A 20,300-nucleotide genomic window follows, 5' to 3' on the forward strand; every position below is an offset into this window, starting at 1 on the left:
ATTTATTTCTCGCACTCGCTTTACTTTATTTACTTCCCGCACTCGCACTACTTTTATTTATTTTCCGCACTCGCACTACTTTTATTTACTTTCCGCACTCGCACTACTTTTATTTACTTTCCGCACTCGCACTACTTTTATTTAAATTTAAATGCACCTTTACTTTACCATGTCTAACTAAACCTATAAGGTTAGAATGTAAGGATCGTAATTGAACCGATAATCCGTACAATTGTTCGTAGAAACACTTAAGGGCTATTTTGACTTTCAACTTAAGTTTTCCCGCACTTAATTTCCGTTAGGTAAGATCGAAAGCCGTCCAACGTCTTTTTAAACTTAATTGTTTTTAACTATTTCAAATACAGCGAAAGCGCTTTGTGTAGTTCATTAGGAGTTTTCAACTTAAGAAGAAAAGAGATTTTAAAACTGTTTTCGGACGCGTTTATAAGTTTAGAGTCGGGTTCGTGAGAACCTCTTTTGGTTAAGAAATCCAGGTTAAAATACTTTTCAACTTAGTCAAGATACTATATTTCTTAAAAATAGGTTTATTACTCTAACGCAATGCGCGCCTTTTTATAAGTGACAATAAGAGGGTTTGATTAGGGAGTACAACTCAGTTTTGAATACACGAAAGCGACAGTTCCTGTTAAATTGGTTCTTTTCAAAGTAGGAAACACTGCCCATAAGTAGTTCTATTAACAAGTACTTGGATTATTAATTGATTGTGTGAATTACATTTGAGCCTGTCTTTATTAATTGAACTTAATTCAACATTTTACTTTTCATTGCACACTCTAAAAACCCCTATTTTGATTGCCTTAGATAAACACCATAACAATAGATAAAGATAGATTGACACTTGATCTCTGTGGATTCGACAATCTTTTATATTATTCTGACGCGTTCGTATACTTGCGAAAAGCACGCATCAAGTTTTTGGCGCCGTTGTCGGGGACCAATTTCGTCAAATTTCATACCCTGTTTTATATCGTTTAGACTTAGGTTATTACCCGCCGGTCAATGCGAAGAACTCGCAGCACCGGAAGCTTAGTATATCTTCTGGCGGAACCTGAACGTTACGCTCGCGCACGTTTATTTTTCCATAGAATTAGGAGAGCTATGGCCGAAGATCAAAACCAAAGACCTCTTAAGGATTTTGCCCAACCATCCAACGAAGACACTAGTTCTAGTATAGTAAACCCAACCATCCCAGCTAATAATTTCGAACTTAAACCTTCCCTGTTGCAACTAGTAAAATAGAGACAATTCGCAGGTCTCACTACTGAGAACCGAAACCAACATTTAAAAATCTTTCTCCAATTAGCAAACACTTTTAAAACCAATTGAGCTTCTCCTGAGGTAATCCGTTTAAGATTATTCCCTTTTTCCCTCAGAGATAAAGCCATATCATGGTTAGATTCCCTTCCACCAAATTCCATTATGACTTCGGATAACCTTAGAAGAGTATTCCTTTCTAGATACTTTCCTCCAAGTAAGACCGCCGTTCTTCGAAACCATATAACTAGATTTACCCAGAACCAAGGAGAATCGTTGTTCGAAGCTTGGGAGAGATATAAAGAGTTGTTAAGAGCATGCCCACATCATGGTTTAGAAAATTGGTTAATCATTCAAACCTTCTATAATTCACTTCACTATAACACTAAGATGACCATCGACGCTGCCGCAGGCGGTGCGTTGATGAACAAACCTTATCCTGAAGCTAGTGCCCTCATCAAAGATATGGCTCAAAACCATCAATCATGGGGTGTTGAATGAGCGGCAGTTGAGAAGAAGGAAGCCCAAGGAGGAGTGCATGAACTAAGCTCTATAGACATGATGCAAGCTAAAATGGACGCATTAGCCCTCAAGGTCGAGCATATGTGCATAAACCCGAATACTGTAGCCGCAGTTTCGTCGGATTGTGAGATATGTGGAACCAAAGGACACCAATCTGCAGAATGCAGTCTATTAAATGAAACCCACTCTGAGCAAGTGAACTACACCCAAGGGAACCCATACTCAAATACTTATAACCCTGGATGGAGGAATCACCCGAACTTCTCCTATAAAAACAATAACCCTATCCAAAATAACGCACCTCCGAGACAAACTGGTTACCAAGCCCCAAGATCAAATCAACCTATGTAACCTTTACCACCCAAGCCGAGCCTTGAGAAAATTATGGAAAATTTTATCACTGCTCAAACCCAACAAAACAAGGAGTTCATGAACCAAAACATTCACGTTAATGAACTGATTTCCCAGTTAGGAACCAAGGTTGACCAAATAGTTACTCACACCAAGCCCCTCAGACCACACCTGGAAGACAGTTCCCTGGACAACCTCAACAAACTCCGCGAGGACAAGCCAACGCCATTACCCTACGAAGTGGGAACGCTTATGATGAGCCACCAAATAAACCACCTGTACCACCCCCCGCGAGGAGAAGAACCTAAAGATAAAACTTACGTACCACCCCCGCCATATAAACCACATGTACCATATCCGCAAAGACTCAAACAAACCCAGATCAATAACCAGTATAAAAAATTTATTGAAGTTATCCATCCAAACACAAAAATGTAAATAACTTGTATATTCTCTTCTCATCTCCCCAATCAAGTTTGCACAAATATTTTTCACAAATACCAACCTACCTTACAACATTAATGAAAAGGGCTCCCTTAGAGTACTAAGGATGTTTTGGGTGCTTAAAACCTTCCCATTGCATAACCAACCCCCTTACCCCGATCTCTGACATTTTTACTAGTTTTTGATTCGATAAAACTTTTAGGTTTTTGTTCGCTTTCTAACCATTCCTTTGGATAAATGGAAGTGCGGTGGCGACTCGACTTGTATAGTTTACCTTGGATTTAGTTAATATCTCTAATGGTAACGAATACCCCGCTACAGAAAAGTGGCGACTCTGCTGGGGATAAAAATATTTGCCTAGTGGGTTTTGCCTACTTTTCATATTTGTTATATTGTTGTGTATATTATTTTGTGACATATTTTTTTGCAATTTGGGATTACTGTATTGTATGTAATGATTGAATTGCTCGAATATTAATTCCTTGTATGCTTGGTGATCTTTGTGAGATTAGTTCTATACCCGAACTCGAGTGCACTTAGGATAGGAGAATGGCATAGTCTTGTTGACTTGTGTGGAGTTATTCCTTAGCCAGTTGACTTGCAAGCCCATTCACTTGATGGAGGTCATGTTGGGATCAATAATGTCACACAACTAGTTGTGGTTAGACATTACTCTTTCCAATATAGACCTTAGAAGCCAAGGACCTTAGTTTACCAAGCCCATCTTGGCCTATTCTTAGGACGTAGTGCGAAAGTCGTTCAAATGTAAGATTTGATACGATTGTTACGCGATACTACACTCATAAGAGTCTCTCTTGAGAATATTTTTTGGAATACGAGTAGTCGTTTCTCCGATAATATCCGAAAGATGGGATGATGACTATGGGAACCTCTTGTAGAACATGTTTGGCAGGTTTAAACCCTAGTACATTCTCTTTGGGTGGTTCTTAACTGAGACTCCATGCTCGTGACTTGCAACAAACCCTTGATTCATGGTTGATTCGTTCTTGTATCTTTAATATCAATGGAACTTGGGTGTTGATAAGGCGTAAACCATAATCCACCAAAATGGATGATTGATATTAAGGATGACATGATCCATCCCATGACCTTTGTTTGGTTTGCTTTGCTTAATCCTTGAGTGTGATTGTTGCATTCATGCATTCATGCACCCATTTGCATCCATATCATCAATAATGAGAAAATTTTCAAGGAACTTAAGAGGTCTATTTGCAAATTTTCAGACATGAAAAGACAAAGAAGGAATACAAAGAAGTACAGTTTCCGACAACCCGACTTGAAAGAGCTAAGGAATTTGACATCCTATGTATTAGATCCTTTAGGTTCCAAGGCTCGTTTTGGGAAGCTTCTATCTATTCCGACTACTCAAGTGGACGAAGGATTGATGAGTGTATTGGTGCAGTTTTATGACCCCTTGTACCGTTGCTTCACATTTCCGTATTTTCAGCTTTTGCCCACACTTGAGGAGTATGCCTACCTTTTGGGTATACCTATTCTAGACCAGTTCCCGTTCAGTGGCTTAGAGAGTATTCCTACTTCTCAAGAGATAGCTGCCATGTTACATATAGATGAATCTCTGGTTGGTGCTCATATGACTACCAAAGGTGGAATTCAAGGTCTCCCTTATGAGTTCCTCATTGCTCAAGCTACTATGTATGGGAAGGCCATGAGTGAGGACGCCTTTGAAGCCATATTTGTACTTCTCATTTATGGGCTAGTGTTATTCCCCAACATCGACAAGTTTGTGGATGTGAGCGCTATTAGGATTTTCTCTACTCTTAATCTCGTTCCGACTCTGTTGGGTGACACTTACTTTTCTTTGCATATGAGGAATGCAAAGGGTGGAGGTACTATTGTGTGTTGTTTGCCTCTACTGTACATGTGGTTTATTTCGCACTTGCCGCAGACGGTCGCCTTCAAGGAGAACAAAGGATGTCTACGGTGGTCCACGAGACTTATGTCTCTCACTAATGATGATATCTTTTGGTACAACCGTGTGTATGATGGTGTGCAGATCATTGACTCTTGTGGTGAATTCTCCAATGTGCCTCTTCTTGGTACATGTGGTGGGATTAACTACAACCCTATTTTGGCACGTCGTCAGCTTGGGTTCCCCCTAAAGGATAAACCCAATAACATTCTGTTAGAGGGTGTGTTCTTTCAGGAGGGTAAAGATCCCCAAGGCTTGAAGGGCAGGATGGTCCGCGCTTGGTGCAAGATTCATAAGAAAGAAAGGAAGGAGCTAGGTCCGAAGAATTGTATCGCATTGGAGCCTTATATTTCTTGGGTCAAGAGGAGAGCTTCTGAGTACCTCATGCCTTATAAGTATCCAAGACCTACACCATTGGTTGTGGCTTGGCCTTCAACCCTCCCTGACCAAGGAGTAGAGGAGTCGAGAGACGAAGACCGTTCGTGTGCTTGGTGTAACACCCCCTTTTTCTACCCCAAAATACTTAATATACAATCAGAGTAAATAAGCACGCATACAAATAAAAGGGCGTCACATCGACGTTTTTAAAACTAAAAGCTTTCAAAAACCAACAACACACCCGGTCATTCAAAATAACACATTTCACTTATCATGAATATTCAAACAATATGCGTTCACGGCGGAAAATATGAAAATCCATGCATATTATAAAATGATTCATGTCCCATACCATGATCATCTCTCAACAATCATCTCAAGATAAAATAAAGTAAGTAATAACGTAATGCATATCCAAATATGATATGAGTTCAATACTACCAATCTACCCAGTGTTACATGACCAGAGCATTGACTCATTACCTAATCTCAAACTAAAATACGGGAACTCTCCAGCTAATCTTGAGCGAGCTACCGTCCACTTACTCCAGCAATACTACTCTGTAGTATTTGCACGATACCCATGTAAAGGTAACATTCAAACAGAATGGGTGAGAATTCAAATCATTATGAAATAGCATAATAAGGCACAATGATTAAATCAACAATTAAAAGAATTCATCACACTTTGTATAATCATGTCAATAATATTAACCAGTATTTATTTCGCATATTTCAAACATACCTCAATACTCAAGGAGTTAATATTAAAATTCAATACAATATTCTCAAATATACACATAGCCACAATTATCACATAATCACATATTTCACCAAGTTAGGTATCCAAACATCACCAAATTCAACTACTATAACTCGTACACACATCACAATCACAACAATACAACATTCCACTGTGACTCAATGCAAGACATGTGACTCTATGCATGTGGTACCTCAATGTGAACCCAAAGTTTCACCGCTTTCCGATTCAATATCTAGAATCCAAGCCACACTCCGATCCAGACAAGATCAAAGCCACTACGCCTATTTCCAATTAAGGATCAACATCCATATGGACCCCACGTTCCACCGCTTTCCGATTCAATATCTAGAATCCAAGCTACTACGCCTATTTCCAATTAAGGATCAACGTCTATTACCATGTGAACCCACAGTTTCACCACTTCCACAATGAAGTCGACCATGCTATGAATGAATGCACACATACCAACACATATGCAATTAAGATCATCTCTACCATCTTAACCTTCCACATATCACCATAATCCAACTCTATGAATTATCCCCCACTGGTACATATACACCCTCATAACAATATATCATTCACAATTATAGGTTAATTATCAATTATGTACACATAGATTTCATCCTAAAACGAATACAGCATTTAAATATCAATTTTTCACTTTTCAAACAGTGTTAACCTGTTAACGCATTTGGTTAACCTGTTAACGCAAGACAGAATACAAATTTAACAGGTTTTCAACAGTGTTAACCGGTTAACGCCCTGGGTTAACCTGTTAACGCAAGACAGAATGCAATTTTAACAGTATTTCAACAGTGTTAACCAGTTAACGCCCTGGGTTAACCTGTTAACGCAAGACAGAATGCAATTTTAACAGTATTTCAACAGTGTTAACCTGTTAACGCATTTGGCTAACCTGTTAACACAAGACAGAATACAAATTTAACAGGTTTTCAACAGTGTTAACCGGTTGACGCCCTGGGTTAACCGGGTAACGTAAAACAGAATGCTATTCCTGCGTTAACAACGAAACAGAATGTAGAATTCTCCGCGTTTCTCATCGTTGGAGGACTTTCGGACCTCCGATTTCGATTCCGTAAAAAGCTACACGTTCAGAAAATTATAACTCACGCCATAGAACATAAATTTACGGTTTCATCACAATCCAATCATCACAAATCAAGAGTATTTATCAAACCTAATAATTACAAAACCATGCAAATTAAGGATTTCGACCTAAACATGTTCCTACCCATTGACTCGATCATGCTAACTCATTATAATAAGGATTCCCCCCTTACCTCTTCAATTTGATGGAAACCCTAGCTTCTCTTTACTTTTCCTCTCGTCTTTCTCTATTGCCTTTAATGATCAACTGAATTCTAACTCTCACTCTCCTCACCTCTTACTATTTATATTAGTATTCTCTTTGGGCTTAAATCATGATATCCATCTAATTTAATCACTAGGCCCAATAATACCTAATATTTAAATATCTCTATTTAAATTAAAATAAATTAACCAACTCAACATACACACTAAGTTAACTAATATAATTATTTAATTATATATCATATCAACTAAATAATTAATTAATACACCAATTCAATTAGTATAGTCAATTATTATACTACCTAACAACCAATTAATTAATTACCACTCCACATAATTAAAATATAATATAATAATAATAGTATAATAAATAAATACTAAAATTGGATTGTTACACTTCGATCCGTGAACGAGAGGAGTTGCTTCAGCGGATCAGGGAGAAGGATGCTTTGATAGAGTTCCTCGAACACCAGGTTATTGATGATCCTGATGATGCATGGACTTTTCTACTTCCTCAGTCTTCCAAGTTTTGGAAGAGGAAGTACGATCGACTCGCCAAACTAAAGGCAAACATGGAGGCAGCCTACGAGAGGGAGGTAAAGAGACTTCGTGCATCTTATCTTCCTGTGTCCAGAGCTTTAGATGATTGCTTCTAGGGTTCCATAGGATGTTCATTTTCCTTCCCTCTTTTATTGTATTTGGGTTACCAAGACTGTATTTCTTTGGTGTAAAAATATTTCAAATATTATTTGATGTGATATTTCCATATGTGATAAATGTTTAATATTTACGATATTTGCAAATAGAACTCTAAAGTTCCTCTGATATAAAAATTAAATCATATGCATTGCATGTATCATATGCATAAGCAGGTTTTTCTCCAGGCTTCTTGTTCTATGGTCTAACTCTATGTTCTTCATTTATTTTGACGACAAGCTGACTCACCAGTACTACACCCGAGCCAACATTTCAAGACTGATGGATCATTTGGAACAAGAGAACCGTGAGATTAAGGAGGAAGTAGCCAGATTGACTACCCTGATGGAGTCATTCATGGCTGCCCAGAGCCAGTCGTCTCCGACACCTTCAACTCCTCCCCAGAAGACAATCATCTCTGAAATTGTCTCATCAACTGTGCATGTGGCCAACGCACACTTTGCACCAACGGCCATGCCAGTCGGGTTTCCGTGGGGGATGCCTCCTAACTTCATGCCTGAGGGTCCTGCACCCATCTTTGCTTCTCTGTCGGCATCTAGCTCGGTCCTTATTGTTCCTCCTCCTGTCGTGCATACTATGCCCAGAGTAGACGACACCGTCTATCATTCTGAGTCGTCTGAGGGCCCAGATGTCTATGAAAAGATGGACGCTATGAATGATCCATTTCTTGAGCTCCGCAAGGAATTGAAAACTCTTCGAGGGAAAGATCTTTTCGGCAAGTCTGCTGCCGAACTCTGCTTGGTCCCTAATGTGAAGATCCCTGTGAAGTTCAAGGTCCCTGACTTTGAAACAACGACCAACTGCTCATCCACTACTTTCAGGACAGTTTGTCCGGTGCTGCCCTACGTTGGTATATGGGCTTGGACAGTGCGAACATCCGATCCTTCAACAACCTTGGCGAGGCCTTCGTCAAACAATACAAGTATAACATGGATATGGCTCCCGATAGGGATCAATTGAGGGTCATGTCCCAAAAGGACAAGGAAACTTTCAAAGAATATGCATAGAGGTGGCGAGAGGTAGCAGCATAGATTGTGCCCCCGTTGGAAGAGAATGAAATGACCAAGATCTTTCTGAAGACCTTGAGTTCTTTTTATTACGAGCGGATGATTGTCAGCGCTCCTTTTGATTTCACCGAGATGGTGAACATGGGGAGGTGTCTGGAAGAAGGAGTCAGGGAAGGACGCCTGACCAGAGAAGAAGGCTCTTCTGCTAAACGGTATGGGACGTTTGGGAAGAAGAAAGATGGTGAGGCAGATGTTGTGACCTCCCATGTGAAGTTTAGAAGACCCTCTGTGAGGAGGAAGACCGTGCGTCCTGCCGGTAACCAGCACCAGGTGGCTCGTATAGCACATGTTTTCAAAGACAATCAACAGTATCAGCATCACAGCAACAATCAACAACAACAACATCCGCAATATCAACAACAACAACACCGTCCTCAAAAGCAGGCCTACCAGCCTCGAAACAGTAATCAAGCCAGCACAAGCTACGAGAGGAAAAGGGTCACCTTTGATCCTATTCCCATGACATATGCAGAATTATATCCCTCTTTGATAGAAAGAAAGTTGATTACTCAGCGAGACCCACCGGCTATACCTACCAACCCTGGTATAAGCCTGAATTACACTATGTTTATCATTCCGGTGCTCCCGGATATGACGTGGAAAATAGCTATCCATTGAAGACTAAGGTTCAAGACCTTGTGAGATGTGGTATTCTGTGTTTCGAGAACGTAGGTCCTAATGCAAAGAAGAACCCATTGCCCGAGCATGGGAAATCTGTCAACATGGTCTAGGGTTGCCCTGGTAAATACAAAGTCAAATATGTCAGTCATATTCGCCAATGTCTGGTCGAGATGCATAAACTATTGTGTGATTATAGTCATTACGAGCACAACCATGATAGATGCTGAGTTTGTTCTGTCAACCAAAGAGGATGTCTCCAGGTGCGCAAAGATGTTCAGGAAATGCTGGATGAAGGAGTCATTGAGATACTTCAAAACAAAAATGTTGATGAAGATGCTGATGAAGTCAACGTAATTTCTCCAGTATTCCGGATCCCTGAGCCTGTTATTATCAAGTATGATGGTAGCAAGCAAAAGGTGACCCTTAAACCAGCCAGCCATGTGCCTTATTCTTCTGAGAAAGCGGTTCCCTATCGCTACAATGCAGTAGCATTAGAGGATGGGAAGGAGGTGCCCCTGCCCTCTTCATCTGTTGTTAATATTGCCGACGTCAGCGGCCTGACCCGTAGCGGTCGTGTTTTCTCGGCTCTGCCGAAACCTCAAGCTGATGTTCAAAGGAATGATGCTACTGATTATGCTGAACACTCGGTTGGGAATGCTGTGAATGCTCCAAATCCGGGACTTGTTGCCAAACCTTCCTCTACGTTGAAAACTTATGTCTCTATTGGCCCGAGTGGCAATGCGAAAGAAGACTGTGATGAGATGCTGAGGCTCATCAAAAGAAGTGAGTATAACGTGGTAGATCAGCTTCTATAGACACCATCCAAAATATCTGTATTATCCTTGTTGATGAACTCAGAACCACACCGAGAAGCTCTGCAGAAGGTGTTGGATGTGGAGTATGTGGATCACGACGTCACGATTGAACAAGTTGACAGTATTGTTGCAAACATCACCGCTTGTAACAATTTAAGTTTTTGTGATGCTGATCTCCCTGAGGAGGGAAGAGACCACAAGTTGGCATTACACATCTCCATGAGCTACAAAGATGATGCCATGTTCAATGTGCAGGTGGACACTGGGTCATCATTGAATGTGTTGCCGAAGTCCACTCTTGCAAAGTTATCATATCAGGGGCCTCCCATGAGGCAGAGTGGAGTGGTAGTGAAAGCTTTCGATGGGTCCCGTAAAACTGTGATTGGAGAGGTTGAGCTCCCAGTCAAAATTGGACCAAGTTATTTTCAGATTACCTTCCAGGTTATGGACATTCACCCATCGTATAGTTTTCTATTGGGCAGACCATGGATTCACGAGGTAGGCGCCGTGACATCCATCCTACATCAGAAACTGAAGTTTGTGAAAAACAAGAAGCTGGTGGTGGTAGGGGGAGAAAAGGCTCTCCTGGTTAGCCATTTGTCTTCCTTCTCTTATATAGATGTTGAGGATGAAGTTGGAACTCCGTTCCAAGCTTTATCTATTGATGAACCTGTTAAGAAGGGAACCTCTTCATTTGCGTCCTATAAAGATGCGAAGTTGGCCATTGAGCATGGTGCAACTGCTGGATTGGGGCAAATGATTAAGTTGGAAGACAACAAATCCCGGGCTGGCATAGGGTATTCTTCTGGTGTCTTCAACAAACAAGGGTTGTTCAGGAGTGGTGGATTCATCCACACCGGTCAAGATGAAGAGGCTGCTTCCATTTTGGAAGAGGATGCAGAGGATTCTGGAAACTTCGTCATCCCTGGAGGGATCTGCAATAATTGGGTCGATGTTGATGTTCCAACAGTTATCCATAAGTCAAAGTAATGTTCATTGTGTTTAAACACCCTCCTCCCACGCTAAAAGGAGGAGTGATGACATTGTTGGCGCATAAATACAATGATATTTTCATTCAATAAATTCATGTTAAATGTTTGTTTTTCCAATTATTTTCCCTTTTCGCTTTTGCATGAAATTGGTGATCACATAAAACCCTAAAAATAAGAATAAAATCAATCTTTTCATCTGCATAATGATTTGTTTTGCTTGAATTCTAAAATCTTTTATATCCAAAATCATTATGCAGGTTTATCAAACCCATTGAACATAATGATCCAACACCATCTCCCAACTTTGAATTCCCTGTATTTGAGGCAGAAGAAGATGATGTTGAAGAGATTCCTGACGAGATTACCCATCTACTTGAGCATGAAGAGAAGATCATTCCACCGCATCTTGAGAATCTGGAAACAGTCAACTTGGGGTCTGAAGATTGTGTGCGAGAAGTGAAGATTGGGGCACTCCTGGAAGAATCTGCCAAGAAGGGGTTGATTGAGTTGCTACGAGAATATGTCGACGTCTTTGCCTGGTCATATGAAGACATGCCTGGTCTGGATACTGATATCGTGCAACATTTCCTACCTTTGAAGCCCGAGTGCGTGCCTGTAAAGCAGAAACTCAGAAGAACTCATCCCGATATGGCAGTAAAGATTAAAGAGGAAGTTCATAAGCAAATTGATGCGCGGTTTCTAGTGACTTCTACATATCCTCAATGGGTGGCCAATATTGTGCCTGTGCCTAAGAAAGATGGAAAAGTCCGAATGTGTGTGGACTATAGAGACTTGAATAAAGCTAGTCCGAAAGATGATTTCCCTCTACCACATATTGATATGTTGGTAGATAATACAACTAAATTCAATGTCTTCTCGTTTATGGATGGATTTTCTGGATATAATCAGATTAAAATGGCACCCGAGGATATGGAGAAGACAACATTCATCACACCTTGGGGAACATTCTGTTATCGAGTGATGCCCTTCGGTTTGAAGAACGCCGGAGCCACGTATCAACGAGCTATGACTACCTTGTTTCATGATATGATGCACAAGGAGATCGAGGTATATGTTGATGATATGATTGCAAAGTCGAGAACGGAAGTTGAACTTGTTGAGCACTTGTTGAAGCTTTTTCAGCGTTTGAGGAAGTATAAGCTTCGTCTGAATCCTAACAAGTGTACATTTGGAGTCCGTTCCGGCAAGTTATTGGGTTTCATTGTCAGCGAAAGAGGTATTGAGGTTGATCCTGCAAAGGTCAAAGCAATACAAGAGATGCATGCGCCCAAAACTGAGAAGCAAGTCCGAGGTTTTCTTGGCCGCTTGAATTATATTTCCAGATTTATATCCCACATGACTGCCACATGTGCACCGATATTCAAGCTCCTCCAGAAAGATCAGTCTCATGATTGGACCGAGAATTGCCATAAGGCCTTTGACATTATTAAAGAGTATTTGTCTGAGCCTCCGATTCTGTCTCCGCCTGTGGAAGGGAGACTGTTGATTATCTATCTGACAGTTCTTGAAGAATCAATGGGTTGTGTCCTGGGTCAGCAAGATGAGTCGGGGAAGAAAGAATATGTTATCTACTACCTGAGTAAGAAGTTCACCTAGTGTGAGTCTCGATACTCGATGCTTGAGAAAACATGTTGTGCTTTGGCTTGGGCCGCTAAGCGCTTACGCTAGTATATGTTGAATCATACGACTTGGTTGATATCCAAAATGGATCCAATCAAGTATATCTTTGAGAAGCCTGCTTTAACTGGAAGGATTTCCCATTGGAAGATGTTGTTATTTGAGTATGATATCGAGTATCGAGCTTAGAAGGCTATAAAAGGTAGTATCTCGGTTGACCACTTGGCACACCAACCGATTGAGGATTATCAATTAGTTCAGTATGAACTCCCAGACAAGGAGATTCTGTATTTGAAAATGAAAGATTGTGATGAGCCTACGCTCGATGAAGGGCCAGAGCATGGTTCCCGATGGAGCATGGTGTTTGATGGTGTTGTAAATCAATATGGAAATGGTATTGAGGCAGTGATAATTACTCCTCAGGGCACACATTTTCCTTTTACAGCAAGGCTAACTTTCAAATGCCCGAATAATATGGCTGAGTACGAGGCATGTATTATGGGATTGGAAGAATGTATTGATCTTAGGATCAAACATCTTGATGTTTATGGTGATTCGCCCTTGTAGTTAATCAGATTAAGGGTGAATGGGAGACGAATCAGCCTGGCCTCATTCCATATAGAGACTATGCGAGGAGGATTTCAACGTTCTTCACTGAGGTTGACTTCCATCATATTCCTCGAGATGAGAATCGGATGGCAGATGCTCTCGCTACATTTGCTTCGATGAATGTGGTTAGACTCTGGAATGAAGTTCCCAATATCACTGTAATGCGCTTGGACAAACCAGCTCATGTATTTGCAGTAGAGGAAGTTCCAGATGATAAACCGTGGTATTATGATATAAATGTTTTCTTCAGAGTCAAATTTACCCGCCTGGGGCATCTGTGAAAGATAGAAAGACTTTGAGGAGATTGTCAGGCAGTTTCTACCTCAATGGCGATGTGCTTTATAAGAGAAACTTTGATATGGTTCTGCTCAGATGCGTGGATAGACACGAAGCAGATCTGTTAATGGCTGAGGTCCATGAGAGTTCATTTGGTACTCATAACAATGGGCATGCCATGGCTAGAAAGATGTTAAGAGCAGGCTGCTATTGGCTGACAATGGAGTCTGATTGCTGCAAATATGTGAAGAAATGCCATAAGTGTCAGATTTACGCGGATAAGATTTATATTCCCCCGACACTTCTGAATGTGATTTCATCACCATGTCCTTTCTCTATGTGGGGAATTGACATGATTGGCATGATAGAGCCGAAAGCGTCCAACGGTCACAGATTTATTCTCGTAGCAATTGATTACTTCACCAAGTGGGTTGAAGCGGCATCATATGCAAATGTGACCAGGCAGGTGGTCGTGAAGTTTATCAAGAATCAACTCATATGCCGTTATGGTGTGCCAAATAAGATCATTACTTACAATGGATCTAACTTGAACAACAAGATGATGAAAGAGTTGTGTAGTGAGTTCAAGATTGCACATCATAACTCTTTTCCTTACAGACCCAAGATGAATAGGGTTGTTGAAGCTGCTAAAAAGAATATCAAGAAGATTATCCAGAAGATGGTTGTTACGTACAAAGATTGGCATGAGATGCTGCCATTTGCCTTGCATGGGTATCGTACATCTGTCCGTACTTCAATAGGGGCAACCCTTTTCTCTCTTGTTTACGGCATGGAGGCTGTGCTCCCAGTAGAGGTGGAGATCCCATCAATGAGAGTCTTGATGGAAGCCAAGTTGACTGATGCTGAATGGGTTCAGAGTCGTTATGACCAACTGAATTTGATAGAAGAGAAGAGATTAACTGCTATGTGCCATGGTCAGTTATATCAGCAAAGGATGAAGAGAGCCTTTGATAAGAAGGTCAAACCTCGTGTGTTCCGAGAAGGTGACCTTGTGCTCAAGAAAATCTTGTCTTTCGCGCCCGATTCCAGGGGAAAGTGGATTCCAAACTATGAAGGTCCATATGTTGTTAAGAGAGCCTTTTCAGGCGGTGCTTTGATACTTACAACTATGGATGGGGAGGATTTCACTCGTCTTGTGAATTCAGATGCAGTCAAGAAATACTTCGCCTAAAAATAAAAACAGAATAGCTCGCTAAGTTGAAAACCCGCAAGGGCGGCTTAGGCAAAAATGAGCATCTCGGTGGATTGAAAACCCGAAAGGGCGATCCAGGAAAAAGTTAGAGACATAAAAAAATGAATATGTATCCCGCTAGATTGAGTACTTCACCCTAGGGCAATCTAGGAAAAAATTAGGGATTCGGCAAGTAACTGCATCCTGACAAGACTTTGTTCTACAAATTGTCATCTGTCAAAGATTCTCGCTCAGTCATCATTAACTGAAGCTTCAAATACATCAGATTCAGAGTTGGTGGAGAAATGGTCATTATGTTCAATGTAGCCCTTTTCCAATATATATCACCAATTTCAAATTTGTAAAGATCTATGGAGTCTTGCCATTTGCAGACTACCATTCATCAAATAAATTTGAGCCTTTATCCAATTATTTGCACTCTTATTTGTTCAACAAATGTTTTTCATGTTTTAATTCAGAAATATCATTGTTTTAAACAAATAAATTTTCATAACTTGTTTTTAAACAAAGTGAACATTCACAATGATAAAAAGATACTTGGGATGTCTTCAGTGCTCTCCCGAAGATGGTATGATTCCCAACAGGGTGAGACATTCGTTCATATTCCTGGTATGCTTGTATCCTCTTCCTTCGGAGCCTTTTGTGGTTTTTTCTCCCGAGCAGAGTGTTTGGTAAAGATATTCATCCCTCTTTCCTTCAGCAGAGTAATAATCCTTCCTCCTCGGCAGATGTGACCTATTTGGTAGTACAGTAATTAGTGGTGACCTTGGAAGCTTCTGATTGGTGGTTGTTCCCCACAAAGATTCATCCCCCCCTCTGATAATTTCCCCAGTAGAGTTGCTTCTACAGCGGATTTTATCCGTGCGATGATCCTGTCCCCAGCTGGAATGACTGATGTTCATTCCCCTGCCGAGATCTTTGTTTCCTGATATCTCTGATCCCCATCAGATTGGATGTTCTCCACTGGGCCTGGCTTTCTCCCTTGAGATGTAGTACCGGATATTTGTTCATTGATTCTTGGACCTGTTTGGGTTAGATATGTCTGTTTTGTTAGCATTCATCATACATAAACCCCATATATATGCATAATTTTAACATTCAGATATTCATGTTGCATTCTTTGCCATATATCTTTGTTTGTTATCTTCTGATAGTTGGTAATATATTTCCCCAAGCAGATGTTTGTGTCTGATCTCCCCATGTAGAGTCAGCCCCATAAGCAGAAAGTGTTTATACTTCCTTCCATATTCCCCGCTGAGTTATGTCCTCGTGGATGATGGTTGTTTCTGTTTCCTCCCAACACATATATTGGGATGGAATTCCCCCCTGAGTTATATCCTCATGGGGATGTGTCTTGTTTCATCACGCCTCTCTAGTTTGTTCCTAGATTGGCTTTTTGAGTTTTCCCTGCGCTTCCCCCGAGGTTTAAATGAATGATTGCTTAGTAACCAGTAATTATTCATCTTATTTTTCCCCGGCGGAGTCTGTGGTTTTCTACCCTCATACCGGTAGTTGTAAACCCTATTTTATCCCCTTGCGGAGTTAACCTTTTTGTTCATCCTAACTGATGACGGTTACTCTTCCGTGGTTTTCTACCCAGTATCTGGTAGATGTAATCCCCTCCTTGACGGTTATCTTTATCCAATATTCGGTATTGATATTCCTTCACCCTTTTTGAGTATATCTCCTAGTAATCGGTGATATGTCTCCCGGTTTGTTGCCTTTGTCAATGTATCCCCAGCGGGTCATCTTTCATTTGCCTTTTATCGGCAATGATTGTTTCTCCTTTTGATTGATCATCGTTTATACCTAGTATTTGGTATCCTGATGCCTTTGTCTTTCGGTCCATTTATCTTTATTAACCCAGTAACCGGTTGTGGATAATCTTCCATGCGAGTATATTATCTATGTTCTGACGGTAATAGATAATATATCTCATGCGCTCTTTGGTCGAAGTTTTCTGCCCTTCCCCAGTCGAGTAAGATTCGTATTCCCCTTTTGTGGAGGCGAATGTCCGTCCTGTAGTCGAGTTTTCCTTTTAGCCCTCTTTTGGACGATGAGTGTCTTGGAAATATTCCCCAATTCACGCCTTGGTCAGTCACCTATTATATACCTAGTAACCGGTATCTCTGGTGTTCCTTCCTTCTGCTCCCTATTATGACTTTTGTCCCCTGTGGAGTCGAATTTCCTGAGTTGAAATATACCTTTTTAGGTTTTCCTCAGATGATTTTGGATGTTTGATATCTCTCACCCTTATATCGGTCTTAGATATTCATTCTCCCTGAGCGTGTTATTCTTTCACCCTCATACCGGTGTTTCGACCACATGTCTCCTTGAGCTTATTACCCAGTAATCGGTAATACCTCATCCGGTTGTTTCCCCAGGGGAGTCCTGTTTGGGCATTCCTCAGTGGAGTCCCTTAGTGGATTTTCCCCATCTGAGTCCGGATTTTCATCCGAAGTATCCTTTGTGGATAGTTCCGCTGTATTGGCATATTCCCCAATACATGCCTCTTTGAGTCAGCTCGAGTCCTTCCATTGATTTATTTTCACGGGATTCCTCTTGTGTCTCTCAGTAAGCTCAAGTCGTGACCTGCTCAGGCAATTTATTACCTTTCTTATCCCCATAAGAGTCCCAGAGTCCCTGTCCCATGGAGTGTATTACTCATATGGATTGTTAGTTTCTCCGGATTTCTTTTCTTATTTGTGGACACATATCCCCACAGAGTATTACTTTCTTTTGCATACATACGTCTGCATCATGAGGTCTCTTAGGGACCAAAATTCGTCTCTATGTTATTATTTAAGCCCATTCTACCTCGTCGAAATGAAGATTTTAACCTTCACTTCTCCGGCTAGAATGACCTTAAATAGGGATATCTGTAAGACCCTAATTTTGGCCCTAAGATCCCTCATGGCATCATAATATTGCATTTGCATAAGCCTCAAGGATCATAAGCATCTTGGTTCCCTTTGCCTTTGGGTTGAGATCTCTTGTGAGTGGTTTGAGATCACCAAGCATGCTTGAATTGTATATTATTGCTTTTCTCATTTTTATTTACTAACCAAAAGCACAAAAATATGTCACTAACATTTCTTGTTTATAGCTTGAGCAGTCACAAGGTGTAAAGGCTTCTAAGAGACCCTTTGTGCAATGATATGGTCAAGAGAAGATGAAAGCAAGCATGGTAATGGTTCCCAAAGCTCTCATCCATCAAATATGCCTCCCAAGTATCTCAATTCATCATTTTGATCAAAGCAAGTCAAGGGGTTTGAGGCTTTTTTCCCAAGGAAACCCTAATTCATTTGTTCATCAACTGTGCCTTGCTCTTGAAGAAACCTCAGCCCATGGTCAAATACAATCAAGGTAAGTTCTTTAATTAATCATTTCATGCATATTTGAACTTATTTGAGTGTCCTCAATCATCAATTCATCAAGATATGAGGTTTGGACTTGAGAAGTTGATCAGTCAATTCATCTGACTATTTTAAGATGCACTGAGACCTAACTTTTTATTTGTTGGTCAAATGGAGATGACCCCAAGAGAAAAAATGTTATTAAGAATAATACTAACAACTTTCATGTTCATCACAAATTGATTTGAAGCTTGGAAGGTCATCATCCATTCCAAGACATTATAGGTCATTTTGACTGAAACCCTAATTTTGAGTCAACTTCCCAAGGACATAACTCTTTCATTTTTCATGATTTTGAGGTGAGACTTAATGCATTGGAAATCGTAATGTGTCTAATTCAAATGTTATGTTGAGCCAAATTTCAAAATATCAAAAGAAATACATGTGATAATGCAAAACATTATAGGTCACTTTGGACCAAATGCATTGAAATGTGAAAAAGTCCAACTTCAAGTGCCCATAACTTCTTCATCAAAAATCCAAGTGATGCAAAATTGAAGTCGAAATTGATTTCCTTGAAACGATCTACAACTTTCATGTTGAAGATTTTGTCATTTGGAGCTTAAACCATTGAAACAGAAGGGCTTGAACATTGGCCAAATTTGGAAATTTCACATAGGCATGTTTTGCACCCTACACTTCAAGCCCAAATTTCATTGATTTCCAAGGCCCAAATGATGTTTTGATCAACATGACATTTGTTCCTTATGAAACACGCTTTCCAACCATTACTTATAAGGTTGCATTTTGATTTTTGACATGGCATTTTCGAAGGCTTCAATGTAATAGTGCATTTTATGAAAATCATTCCAATTGCCATGCATGATCCATTAATACACAATCTGCACGTTCAATTCATATCTGGTGATGTATAGCTTGCAATTCCAATCAGAATTGGGGCCTCCATACGCCTGTACAGGCCCATGCATGGAGGCCCTCTTCTCCCATGCACACGATTTTGATGATGCTTGCAGCTCCCTCCATCTATAAATACAAGGCCTTGACTTCATAAGTCATCAACCTTAAGGCGCCCTACATGTTGTGCAACTGAAATCCCACACCCACACCAAAGGAACTCTCTCTTTTCTCTCAAAATTTCAGATCTAGAATTCAGTTTCCTCGACTATTTTCTTAGATCTAAAAGTTCCTAGACCTCTTCACCTTGATCCATAGAGCTTTCTGTTTGCAAAAGAACTCAAGGATCGTGACTCAATTCCTCACAATTCAAAGGTTTTCCTCAACTGAATTTTGCTTTGAAACAGCTTGTTTATTGTTCAATTTGCCTTGTTTTTGTGTGATCTGAAGTCCTCTGCATAGAGGCATCATTATTGAGCTTTGAATTTTTGACATCAAGCAAGTTCACTTGAACACCACAAAACTTCCATCTCTGATTTCTCTCAATCTAGAGATCTAGAGTGGAATTCAGTGGCCTTCGCCGGAGCTAGCCAAAAGGTTGTTTATTTATGAGTGATTCCTTTGGTGAGGGTTATGGTTCCAGTGCAGCAACATATGGGATCTCCAAAAGGTTGTGAGATGAAGCTCATGAGGTGTTTATTTATAGCTGAATGTGGTTGAGTTCACACTTTGCTCATGTGCATGAGAATTTGAAATTTGAGTCCATGGGCCTTTGTAAACGTGTGAAAGGCCCATGGATGGCTGAAGAAGCTTGCTGAGTTCATGTGAAAGGCATTTGGTCATGCACATTGAATGGGAAATGCTTGCATACCAAGTTATAACATAAAATATCCAAAATGCACCTAAATGAAAATAAATTCGAATCTCCCAAATGGTAGACCCCAAGGACTATTGTGAGTAATGGTTGGAAAGCTCTTGAAATAAGAAACAAAAGTCATGTTGGGAAAAAAATCATTTGGCATGTGCAAATTGATCAAAATTGGCTTGGAAAATCAAGTG

At 40.4% G+C, this 20,300-nt stretch overlaps 1 non-coding gene across 1 annotated transcript; it reads right to left on the reverse strand.

The window, feature by feature from the left end:
• Nucleotides 1–1,503: 1,503 nt before the first annotated feature.
• LOC127124858 (small nucleolar RNA R71) lies at nt 1,504–1,610 on the reverse strand. The gene has a single exon (XR_007804337.1). It is a non-coding gene; the product is annotated as a small nucleolar RNA R71 (small nucleolar RNA).
• Between the last annotated feature and the right edge of the window lie 18,690 nt (nt 1,611–20,300).

The sequence above is a fragment of the Lathyrus oleraceus genome, chromosome 2, assembly GCF_024323335.1.
Source record: "Lathyrus oleraceus cultivar Zhongwan6 chromosome 2, CAAS_Psat_ZW6_1.0, whole genome shotgun sequence".
NCBI lineage: Eukaryota > Viridiplantae > Streptophyta > Magnoliopsida > Fabales > Fabaceae > Lathyrus > Lathyrus oleraceus.